The sequence below is a fragment of the Polyergus mexicanus genome, unplaced genomic scaffold (genome assembly GCF_030449975.1).
Source record: "Polyergus mexicanus isolate NDT 795.1 unplaced genomic scaffold, iyPolMexi1.0 SCAF_25, whole genome shotgun sequence".
NCBI lineage: Eukaryota > Metazoa > Arthropoda > Insecta > Hymenoptera > Formicidae > Polyergus > Polyergus mexicanus.
The window spans coordinates 3,598,097-3,611,238 of NW_027223345.1; the positions used below are offsets into that span (position 1 = coordinate 3,598,097).

Here is a 13,142-nt window from a genome sequence, read left to right on the forward strand (position 1 = left end):
GTCGTTTAATTTGCTGGGAGAAGCAGCTGTTGTTAAAGCTCTTAATTGTAATTGAACGTATATACAGGGTGTCTCATTATGATGGTACGATTGCTCGCGACATAAGACGCGAGCAATGATTCGACTTTTCGTGACGCAAATACTCAAGATAATTGAACGTATTCCCTAATTTACTCTTCCAGAAAATTATATTTAATCCAAGCACGCGAATCCGCGTATTTCGAATTTATGTACAGTGTCCACGAAGTCACGCCAGTCATTCCCATATACGAGTTTTTATCCTAATCTAGTGTTTATCTTCTCTTAATCCATCTTTTATTGTTCCGCAAATATTATTATCGACTTGTTTAGCGATCACATTTCTGAATTAATATAATAAATTTGTCATTAATGGTGCTATCGCAATATCTAAATGGCGAAAAAATGATCGATAATGTAAATATTATTATTATTGCATGATATTTATGATTTTTTTTAAGAGAAATCTAAACGCATCGACCTCTTTACGATTCAACAAAATTATTTATAGATCAGCGTATATATACCAGGTATATAAATATGAAACCGGAATTTTTGTATAGAAAATACACGTTTATTGTATGAAAATGATAAAAAATATTTTATTCCAAGTATTGCCCATTGCTAGCTATACATTTTTCCCATCTCTCTGACAATTTGTGGATGCCACGCCAAAAAAACTGTTGCTCCTTTGAGGCAAATCAGTCATCGAGCCATTTTCGTACATTTTCGTAAGAAGTGAAGCGCTACTCGGCAAGTGCGTGTCCCATCGATGCAAATAAGTAGTAATCGAATGGAGCCAAGTCTGGTGAGTAAGCGGCATGCGAAAGTATTTCCCAACTAAACGCCTCAATCGTTTCCTTGACCGGTTTTGCTGTGTGTGATGGTGCATTATCGTGAAGCAAAATCACTTTGTGTTGCCTTTTTTGATATTCTGGTCGTTTTTCACGCAAAGCTTGATTCAAATCGAGTTGTTGTTGCGTTTGAGCGTCATCCTCATCCAACAATGTTTGCAATTCGCTGTCTTCAAACTTTTTCGGTGGTTTTCCACGTTCTTCGTTTCTCACGTCAAAATCGCCACTTTTGAATTTTTTAAACCACTCAAAGCACTGTGATTTACCAAGAGCCTGCTCACCGTAAGCTTCGACAAGCATTCGATGCGATTCTGCAGCAGTTTTCTTCAAATGGTAACAGAAAATCAATGCTGTCCGCAAATCGTAATTTCCAGGCACAAAATTCGACATGTTCAACGCTATTAAAAACTATGCTGTTGTATGAAACTTGTATTGTTGTAAGTTGAAAATCTTTATCAGATGTCAAAACAAGAAAATGGCGCCAATGACGCGGTTTGACGGTAACTATATTGACAGCTAGGACCATCTATGGGCAAATTCCGGTTTCATATTTATATACCTGGTATATATATATATATAGATGTTTTCACGCTATCGTAATAGCGATAGATTCTCAAATAAAGGATCGAATTTTGATACTATTTGCTATGTATTGAAAGAAATTGTCATACAAAGTAAACTGTCAATTTGCATAGAAAGAGCGCAAAACCAAAAAGTCTAAGTACACTTTAGACGAGTTCAGTTTTCGATGTTACAACACTGGAAAAGTCTATTTTACGTCAATTGTCGCATCGCTATCATCACGAATAAACATACAAATTTCTACAGTGATGATATTTAATCATATATTATCATACGTTGCTTACGATTTTTACTCAGAATTCGTAAACAACTGTCTCTTTGATCGAACATATTATCGGAGCAAGCGGGAGAGTAGAGAAGAAAAATAAAGAGAGAATATCCAAGGTATCTCGATGTTTCTCCTCGTAAAATCTAAGGATTACATGGCGTTAATAAACCGTACGAAAGAAACTCACCGGTTCAGTAGTAGCGTTGTTCCACGACGCCAGCGGACCAATGTCTCTCGTGCAATATCCTCTTCGTATATCCCTCGAGATAAACGATAACGTTCACTCTCTCTATCTCTCTCTCTCTCTCTCGTAGGATTCGCGATTCGTCTCGCGAGCGTTTTGCACCCCGCGTTTGCAACTTCCTCGCCGGGATGACGACGATAAAGAAGATGAAGAGGTGACAGAAGCTGGCACAGCAGCCGAGCTAAACCCCCGATTACTCACGAGAAGCCGTCGTTCGTCCGAAAAACCGTGCCAGCGAGATCGCCACCGTTGGCACAGGCCTTTTCACGACACATGGAACGTAAGCTGTCAAGCTGCGCTCGCAACGTGTCCGTCCGCAAGCCCTCAAGTCACTACTGCAACCGGCACGATGGCACCCTCCTGGCTCGCGCACCCTCCCGCGCAATTTGCGAGCGCATATTATCTCACCTGCGTCCTGCGGATCACACATCGCAACGATATATAATTTCACGCCGCTGCGAGATGCATATGCGATGCTTCGATCAGCGGCCCAGTGGCTTTTTGCGTATACAATATATCGCGTATATATTCGCGCGCTATCGATCGGTACCGTCCCCGGTATATGTGTGACGGCCGATAAAGGGCCGCAGCTGCACGAGGAGAAAGAGAGAAATGAGAGAGAAAAAGGGTTGGGGGCGGGGGGGCAGCGGAGAAAGAGGGAGGAAGGTACTCGGCCGCGTTTAACCCATTACCCGTCCGATTGCATTATCCTCCCCCACCGGTTCGTGCTTAATGTTTAAGCGCGTGGCTTAAAGCCGTCGGATAACGTTGCGCGCGGCCGCGATATACACGGATCGAATTTAATCTAGAACGGGCGTTTAAAATTTCAAGCTTTCGCTCGACGACGAGGGGGAGCAACACGCCCGCCCGGGATCGACTGCCGAATGAAAAGGCCGCCTTTTTAGCGTTTAACCCTAACAAGGCATGTGGGTCGGCGATGGAATTGTTTATTTACATACAGCAAGACATAGAGCGCGATGGGGGATGGAGGTATCGATTTCGCGATGTATCGCGTATTAGCTTTTTACTTCGCATCTATATATGTGACTCAATATATATATTGCCGTTTTCTTTAATATAAAAATAGATAAAAAGAAATTGCTTATTGATGTGTAAGCTTCTCGCATATTACTATGATATATAAATAGATACGTCGCGATAAATCAATTTCCCGAGAGTTTCATTCCGAGTTTTTCTGAAATTCCGTAGAGACCCCGTAAAGTCTTAATATTCGAGCAGTTGCTATTGGATTGTCTTTTTGCAAAGAGCTAATCTCAAGTTTAATTACTCTAATATTTAATATTGCAGAAATGACGGATTTACTTTCATTACTTTGATTACTCTTATTATAATTGAATAAAATTTTACATATATATATAATTAAAAAAAAAATATATTTATATATTTATATATGTAAGATTTTGTATATTTAATATGTAATATTAAACTTCCTATATCCCAAATGCTCTTTTTTTTCACATTTTAAAATTAAACATTGAAGATGTGAAAAAATATTTACTACCAAATAAATTGTCAGATCATATGGTAGATGTTTATCAAAGAATGTAAAAAAAGGATCTTGAAATCTAAATTAAAAAAGAGCACAAATATATATAATAAACAAATTTTAAGCGCAATGTAAGGGGAATTCCTTTATTTCTTTATTTATTATGTTTCGGATTAATCATAATCATTTCAAAAGGCTTTTGAACTCAATACATAGTTCCTTGTACGATTTAGTTTAATAAAATTTTCACCCACGAAATGACCAATCTTACAGGAGATTAGCTGTCTGAGACGTGATCAGAAAGCCAGATATCTTATCGAATGACCCTAATTCCCTTTCAGCTATTTATTCCTCTTTCGCCTTGCGTGTAAAATGTACGAGTTGACTTCGGAAAATTCAACGGTAGGGAAAGAATTGTACATTATATAGATGTACGTTATATCTCAGTTTTCGTCTAATTCAAAGAGAGACATCGGTTCTAAAATGCTTAGACAGCGAACCGTCAGCCTCACAGGTATACTCAAGCGATCGCAAGCTCGAGGCCAGCTACTCGGGAATTCCGGGAACAAAGGATGTGGAAAGATCGAGGGATTTTTCGCCTTTTTCGCAGCCTCCCTTCTATTCAGTACGCCCCGGGGGTCTACCGAGGTCTACTACTCGCATACGAAATATCTTCTACTACTACACACACACACAATCTCCCTTGTCTTTAGCTCTTCGACCTGGTCGTGCCGGTGACTCCCATTCCCCTTTTCCTTCTCGTCACTATACCAACATCCCTCGCTAATTAGTCGTAACTCATAAGGAAAAGGGTCAGCACTTCAAGCCGTACTTCGTGATTTAAACGCCAACGCGTTTCTTAAGTGGTTTTCTTCCATTTCTCTCTCTCTCTCTTTTCTTCTCCTACTTTTGCTGCAGCCCTTTGCGCGTTTATCTACAACACCGGGATTGTCACTTTAAGCTGATAGCAGCGTGGCATGATCCTTACACGCGGTGTACTCGCTTTTCTCCCTTCGTCGACCAAGAAGGGTGCGTACTCGATCGAAGAGGACGAAACGAGGACGCACGCGATTCTCCTCTCACACTCTGTCTCTCTCGTGCTTCTCTTCTCTCTCCTTCGCCCTCAGTCGGCCCTTCGTTGACCGTACTGAACAACAACAACCGACGCGATCACCAGAACGCGTGGATCGTCCAAGGTGAAGAAGATAAATATCGGAGTAAAGAAAAGAGAAAGAAGTGCGATGTCGCAGAGAGAGACGTGTGAAATCCGGAGCCTTTTGTTATCCGCGGCGTTTCTCTCTCTTTCTCTCTCTCTCTCTCTCTCTCCCGCGGCTCAAAACCGTCAATGATACGGCGCGTTTTCTAGCACGTACGAGTGCGGCAGAGGTACTAGCTAAAGCGAGGCGAAAACGTCGGTGCGAGGTCTCTCTCCCCGAGACTGATCCTGCGTGCTGAACGAGCTGCCGCCGCCGCCGCCACCCGCCCCCACCGCCGTAAGATTCCTCATGGCCTCCACTGCCCCTTCTCCTTTTCCGACCCCTGCTGCCCCCTCTGATTTTTCTCGCAGTCCGCGAAAGCTTCCACCTCCTATTTTTCTTTCTCTTTCTCTCTCTCTCTCTCTTCCTTTCCCGGTTTATATACGACCTCGCTTCCGTCTCTATCCGTTCGCGCCCGTAAAATACGTTACGTATCTTCCGCCACTCTCTTCGGCATCTCCTACCAACTATCCCGTATTCTTTGCCACTTCTTCCGCCGTTGACGGCGACGGTGATGGTGTCCGCTAACCGTAAACCGTTGCACGCATACGGTCGAACGATTGCACAGCTCTAGATATCGCGCGACATCGACGTTTTAACCGCTATACCCGCGGTCGCATTTCTGCGTCAGTTACGAGATCATTCGAAGATTACGTATCGCGACGAGAATCGTCGCGGATTACGAGGGACAAACATTGCGTCAGATATTCCAAACAGTTACAATGTGGAAGGTTTGGTGACGAGGAAACTCGATGAAATAGCAATGCATTTCTTTGTATCTTCTTTGATACAAAAAGGAGAGCATCTTTCAAGTGTTCTTGTGTGTTCAATACTTGTTTTTATGCATTTTTGTTTTTAATTTCTAATATAGTAGTAAAAATACGGGACAGATTCGCCACTTGATACATTATACCGTTCAACAAAAAATGACTTTTTTTCGAACATCGGAACGGAACTAGACGTTTTTTATAGGTTTTTGGATGTTGAACACAAATCTGATTTCGAAATTGCTCCATCACGTCAAAATTTGGTCCAATGTCAAAATTGTCAAATTCAAAATGGTGGACTCAAATGTTTAGATTGTAATCTAAACATTTTTTAAGTTTTGATATCCGCCATATTGAGTCCACTATTTTAAATTTGACAGTTTTGACATTGAATTCGTATTCAGCGATTTAAAAAACTCTTAAGTTCGAACAAATATAATTAAAAGCTATTTGGTAAATCATCAATGACTTAAGTCACAGCTAAATGCTGCAATATTTAACCATGGATATCTTATTAACCATAACCAATACCAAAAATTTCTTTCGAGGATTAAAAGTCCTAACAACATATTTTATTTTGATAGCGATAAAACTTCTCCAACACGTCATATTGTAGCTATAATACGACGAAGTTCGTGAAAATAGCCCTTTTTGCAATTTTAATTGCAGATTTCTCAAAATTCTGACGTGATGGAGCAATTTCGGAATCGGATTCGTATTCAGCGTCCAAAAATCTATAAGAAACTACTTGTCCTGTTCCGGGTTTTTTTTTTGTTTTTTGTTGAACCGTGTTATTGACTGAAATCGTATAATATATGGTACTATAAGTGTAAATATATGCACGCCTATATACGTCGTACTATTATATCGTGAGCATTCAATTCATTTAATTTTTCTTTTTGTATTTCTGCCAGAATAGCGTAAAATTTGTTTGGAGTAAAAAAAAACTCCCTTGCGTACACATTGTACTAAGGAAATTAATTTTATTTAATCAACTGGTAATAATGCTGGACGAGGTAAATGAACATCTACTGCTGAAAAAATAATGATCGAAATATTTATGTACTTTGCGCATGACTGTGCTGATGCTTACTAGCGAGGAATTTACCATGACTTTACTCTAATGAAGATAAATGTGTATTGTAAATCAGTATTATAATATCGTAGACTTAAACGAACGAAATAACCAGCCCTATAAATTAATATACATTTTGAATCAATGTAATTTCCCAATAAAGCAAACTTTAAAACTATCCGATTCCATTGACATGAATCTCACACGATCATCACACACGCGAGAATTATATCTAGTGTCGTATTTTGAAAAAGCGTGTTTTATCGCACAATCTTAAAGTAATTTATAGTTTTATCAATTTGTATGTATGCGATTATGCGTCGATTTTCAAAAAATTTTCAAATATTTATATCACTTTCTGAATAAATATTATATGGCCTTATTTTTCATCTTATTTTATATTACGTCGTACCTCACAGAAGCGACGTGTCCCTCGAATTCGAACCTCGCATTGTTACGTGTCACATTTCGTTATGTCATATCGAAAGTCGAATTGGCGTAATATCCGACGCAATTCCCATGCAAATATATCTATCTCGCTTTAACAAAAAGCGATCATCGATATCCATTGCGCGATCCCATGCGGAAAGCCAAACGGTTGCTTGTTCCGCGTCGGGTCAACAGAGCCGAAAATGGATTGGAATAATAGAAACCGAGTGATGTAATTAATATCGATCAACGCTTTGTCGATCCTGAATGCGATGTGAGTCTACATTACAATCGCAGAGAGAAGTCACATGAAACAGGTGTGCATCGTGTAGTACCATTCGCAGTATGATGTAAATAGAGAAGAGAGAAACGCAAGCTTTCACACAAACGCGCGCAAACCTATGCAAAGAACCATACGCGCTCGTCCACAGACTCACAGTTTTTAAAAGAAACCAAGAATCAATAACCGTTGCGCTGGTCACGCTACGATAAATATTATACAAGGTGTCTATAAAGTCTGTCTCCACTCCTTATATTTCGGAAACGGCTCAAAATTATAAAAAACCATAAAGTACATATTCGAGAAGCTATTCTTTTTAAAGGGGTTAAAGGGAGGGGTTGTCACCCTAGAGAGGTGCCTCAGGGAAACCTCAAATCAAAAATTTCAAATGGGACCGCTCATATTGTAGTATATCGTTTAAAAGAGCATAATTTTTTGGATCTCTTTTTCGACCTGAAGAAAAATGTCAAGGTCAAATCTGAATTTTTTTATGGAAAGGATTTAAAAAGACAAACACTATCACATCTCGAACGTTTCTTTTTTTTTAGAATTTTTCAAATGGGAGTAACATACTAAATAACTCCCGAACGAATCAACGTATCAACCTCCAGTTTGCATCAAAAATTTTCTTTTTTTATATTCTTTCAAATGATATACTGTAATGTGGGGGATTCCATTTGAAATTTTTGCAACCTCCAGTTTGCATGACAAATTTTCTTTTTTTATATCCTTTCAAGTGATATACTGTAATATGGGGGATTCCATTTGAAATTTTTGAATTGGGGTCCCCTTAGGGCATCACGTTGGAAAAACGATCTCCTCAACCCCCTTAAAAAAATAGCCCCTCGAAATGATCGGACACGTTTCGAGTTTTTTCACAATCTTGAGCTGTTTCCGAAATATAGGAGGTGGAGACAGACTTTATAGACACCATGTATACGCTAAAGTACTTAAGTACTAAAGTACCTAAATATCATAAGTAACGCATACAAATTTAATGTCGACGCGAAAAATTTAACGACAATAATGTACTTTCCATGTATCTTATATCAAGAAAGAAAGACTGATTTAACAGCAAAAAGATGTGAATTAAGAATTAAAAAGAAACAAAAAATTAAGGATTTGTCACGAGCATCGCTAAAATTAAGCGGATCCCATATATGAAAATTTTGTACAGAACGGGGAAGGGTTATATAAAAGAGAAACCCGTAGAAAAGAAAACTGGAATAAAACTGTCGTTATATAAAAAAATCAATTTCCTTCTAATGTTATAAAATTAAGAATAATAATGTTGTGATATTCCAGTATTAAATTACATGAAAAATGATGTATAGAAAAATTTGTATTTATTTGATTTTTCCAGATTAGAAATTATACAAAAATCACAATTACCGTTTTAAATTAAAAGGGCAAACTAATATCGTAATTAATATACAAAATATGACATTTTGTGACATATAAATATAATTTATAGTCAATATATGGTATAGCCGAATTACATTCATAATAACTCCAATACATTCCTCGTTTCATCCGATTATTTCTATCATTTTTGAAAACTGCTTGTTAAATACGTATTTGTACGATTATACACAATAATAATAAAAATCAATCATAGCTAATTAATGAACGTCATAGAAACAAAAATCACAGAATACCAAGAATTATAGATTCCAATCATTACTCTATATTGCAATAGATTTTTTTTTTTTTTTTTTTTTTAATTAAAACACCTGTTTAGTGTTTTGTTATTACGATCTAGTTTTACAACTAATAAGTAATTTGTATTTGACTTAATTTACTACTAGATTCTTGGGTTTACTAAGCACTTATCCACTGATAGTACCTTAGATTTTACTGTCTAGTATATATAAAGCACAAGTTTGTCGTGCATTAAATTTTTTATAACATTATATTAATTCGAAAGGTTTTACTCTCTTTAATCTTCTTACTAAATTATCGTTGTCCAGGAGTTGATTTGCCTCGACGTTGACATGTTGGTAAAGTCTTTGATTATGACTCTGAGCGAATTTCTTAATTACATTATCGATCAATTCCACCTGTAGGTCCTTATGTAGATTATCATTACGTATGTACCATGGTGCATTTACTATCTCACGGAGTACTTTGTTTTGAAATCGTTGAATTATATTTCTGTTACTTTGACGGGTACAGCCCCAAAGCTGGATGCCATAAGTCCATATTGGTTTAAGGACTTGTTGGTAAAGCAAAAGCTTATTATATGTTGACAGGGAAGAGTATCTTCCGATTAGCCAATACATTTTTTTTGTATTTAAGGCTGAGTTCTTCTTTTTTCTTTTTTACGTGAGGTTTCCACCGTAACTTTGCATCTAATGTCATACCTAAATATTTGGCCGTGTTCGAATAAGGTATTACTTGGTGATTTATATATACCGGTTTATGGTCTATCCTTTTATTGGTGAAGTCAACATGAACAGATTTCGATTCATTTAATTTAATTCGCCATTTCCTTGTCCAGCATTCTATTTCGTCGATGGCTGTTTGTAATTTCTCTGTTGATTCAATATTATTATCACCAACTGCCATAATTGCGGTGTCATCGGCAAATGTAGCAACAATATTATCTTTTATCACAGGTAGGTCGCTAGTATATAGAAGGTATAGGACCGGCCCCAATATCGCAATAGATGAATAACATTTTAGTGATTACATTTACACGATAAAAATATGAACTACGTAAGCAAAAATTGTTTTTCAATTAATCTGACCAAAATTGGATATATATATATATATATATATATATATATATATATATTTTTTTTTTTTTTTTTTTTTTAATGGAAATAAGAGTCCCTTGACACGACTAATTAATTTGCAACAAAGCAAAAAAAAAATATATAAGTCGATTGAATGTCACGCGTCGAAATACGATAATTTTTTACTTTCAATTAAAAATCGTCGCGCAGCAGCTTTAAATTGATTCTATGTCAATATAGTGCAACCTTGTCACCCATCGCACTCGTTTCATTTAGCTACAATTCATTTGCCCAAAAAAGTGGAACGCGCGTCGTTCTTTTCGTGCGGCTTTTCAATTTTCTGCACGAATGATGATCGACGCGCACGAGAGGAAAGTAGAGGGTTTACGTTATATTGTGCGTCTCGCAAAAAAAAGATACTAAACGTATCATTGTATGCGCATGTGTGTCTTCTGCGACACGTTTTATACATCAATTTATTCGCGCATGAAAAAAACACAATTTTAAGCAATCCGAGATGAAACACGTACATCCATGGTAAACGAAACCATGCATAAACAACGTAAATATATTTACAATTTTGTAATATTGTCGTGCCAGAGAGCATTCGCGGTATTGATCTATTGAATTTTTTAATGCAATAAATAACTCATAATGATCACGTAGATAAAAAAACAGCTTCAACTGAAATATTATTGATATTATGAATAAATTATTAAATTGTTCAAATATAGAATTGATAAGAGATGCGATCTTTTTCTATATTATTGTCTCGTTATTAAGGAAATTATCCTCTTATTTTCCCACGTATTGCATAACGGAATATTTATATGGAATTTAATAAAGAAAATCAGCGTTTATATTGACAATTCTTTTACCTTTATGTAAAAATATATATTGCTGCGTATACCTTGCATTTATCTACCTATGTGGTATCTGAAAATACTAACAAATCTCTTCAAATACCATTATCTCGAATTTTGGATAAATTTTTCTTTTAAATAGAAACGCTGTTATCGCAAAAAAGTCGGTCAATACAAACACACATACACATTTAAAATTTAAGAAATATATTTCAAAAATAAAACAAGATAAAAATTGTGCAAATTAGAAACTTGCACATTGCTTCCTTATAATTTTATTTCGCTTACGAAGCTTAAGCTCTTTAAAGCAAATAAATTTTTCAATTTTGGCCTCCTCATAGAGAAAGATATCTCAAAATTTGCGAAAGTTACAGCGTGTACAGACGTTTCTCAAAAAATTCAAAGTTCTTTAAAAAATGAACCCTTTACGATCCTCACCAAATTCAATATCAATTATCCTTTAATAATACTCTATTCATATAAAAAAAATTTAACCCGATATCCGAAAATTTGTGAAAGTGGAGCATGTGCAAACATTTCTCAAAAAATTCAAAATTTTATAAAATATAAACCCTTTCACTGAGCCTCATAAAATTTAATACCAATGTACATTCCGTACATACATACATGCATGCAGACAGATATTTTTTTAAATATGATTTTTTAAATATGATGTTTTGGAACATTCTAAACGCATTTGCATAGAAAACTGGAAAAAAATTTTATCATGAAAACAAAGCTTTCTTTATAAGAAGAAGCAAAAAGAAACTTCGCTCTGTAGCTCTTTTTCCATTCTAGTTTCCTTCACTCCATTACTGCAATTGACAAGCGATACGACGACACGAATACAAAGACATTCGACGAAAAAATCGTCTAACAAAAATGTCTTTAAAATACGAGCGTTGTGGAAAAATGAGCAGAACAAAACATCGGCCGCAATATCTTCGTCGTTACGGGGACGAAATTTCGCACAGATCTCTCTCCATATCCTGAGGATAGAATCGGCAAAAACCGTACGCGCACAGAGATAAAGGTCTGTTCGTTCCTGCGAGATTCACTCCCGTGTGTATTTTTCATAGAAGAAACAGTTACGGGAGCAAGAAATGCACACTACGTGCCGAGAAAGGTTGCTTCTAAGTGCACGATACGATTTAAAAGAAACGACACGATTTTGCGGCGAATACTAGCCGCAACGTTGAATTTCAAGCAACTCGAGATACATCTACTCGGGTGGGAAAAATGAGAGGCTGCGGAAACCGATTATCTTGAAAGAAGCAAGTTTTCAAGCTAACAAAAGCTTAGCTCCTAAATAACAAATGGAATGAATCAAATACCATAATATGTTGATATCTAATGTACAAAAATAATGAAATATTTGGTATGAAGAAATAGATATAAATACTGTTATATCGAATTAAAACAAATATAGATGTTATCAAATTTTTCAATTATACAGGTTATATTCCACTTCTAGCGCCTAATCCTTTAGCGACAGATTTCAAAGGTAAACTACGAAACAAAAGTTTTAATAAAACGTTGAGACCATAACGACTTTTAAGTCGGAACCGTTCAAAAGTTGAATCGGAGAGCGCTGAAAATTTAAATAAATAGCAATTGTTTATCTCTTTGCTGAGGATCGAAGATTCCAAGAAGTCGGAGATTCAAACGCGCGCCCATTTAAGAGAGAAAGATTCTAGATAATATAAAATATTTTTAAAAAATTTAGAGAGAGAGAGAAATAGTCATCTAAGACTAAAAAAAAATTCTTTCAAAATATCCATTAATTTGAAACGAGGATAAAATACAAAGTTAAAATATGAACTTAAGATATGTTCCTACATAAAACAAAATTTTGAAGTGCATCAGTTTTGCAGATACAAATACATACAATGCAATGTCTATACTCTATTCAAAGAGAGAATAATATCGGGTCAGACGAAAACTCGTTCGTTTCGCGCAAGTCTCCACCTTCAGAATGCCTAAAAAGCCCCCACTACATCGTCGTATCACTCATGCAGCTTGCCAATGCTAGCAAGGCATGCACCATTTGACGTATTGACAGTTGCAATTATTTTCTCAAAATAACCCTCGAACGGTTTAGTGCAGCGTCAACGAGTATTTTTAGTGTTTTTCTGCTAAAAAAGTATTTACAAAGTGCGATGGAAGAATTGAATATTGTAATGTCACTAATGTCATCTCCTGTGAAGAAAAATAAACGAGGCTGGATAAACAATGATGAATAAAAATTATTAATCTATTTG

General features: G+C 36.4%; 2 protein-coding genes across 5 annotated transcripts in view; both read right to left on the reverse strand.

Annotated features, from left to right (window-relative positions):
- Nca (neurocalcin homolog) overlaps positions 1-13,142 on the reverse strand; it is a 199,552-nt gene that overhangs the window by 107,690 nt on the left and 78,720 nt on the right. The gene's annotated exons all lie outside the window — the stretch shown is intronic.
- The window catches only part of LOC138943107 (neuronal calcium sensor 2), a 166,475-nt gene that overhangs the window by 75,014 nt on the left and 78,319 nt on the right, over positions 1-13,142 (reverse strand). Inside the window, exons 1-2 of one of the 3 annotated variants that reach the window (XM_070313634.1) lie at positions 4,462-4,925; positions 1,910-2,381 (exon numbers count right to left, since the gene is read on the reverse strand). The exons of 1 other annotated variant lie outside the window; for it this stretch is intronic. The gene's annotated coding sequence lies outside the window, so the exon portion shown is untranslated. Of the gene's footprint in view, positions 1-1,909; positions 2,382-4,461; positions 4,926-13,142 lie in introns of those variants that run through there. One more of the 3 variants, XM_070313635.1, reaches the window with a different exon arrangement.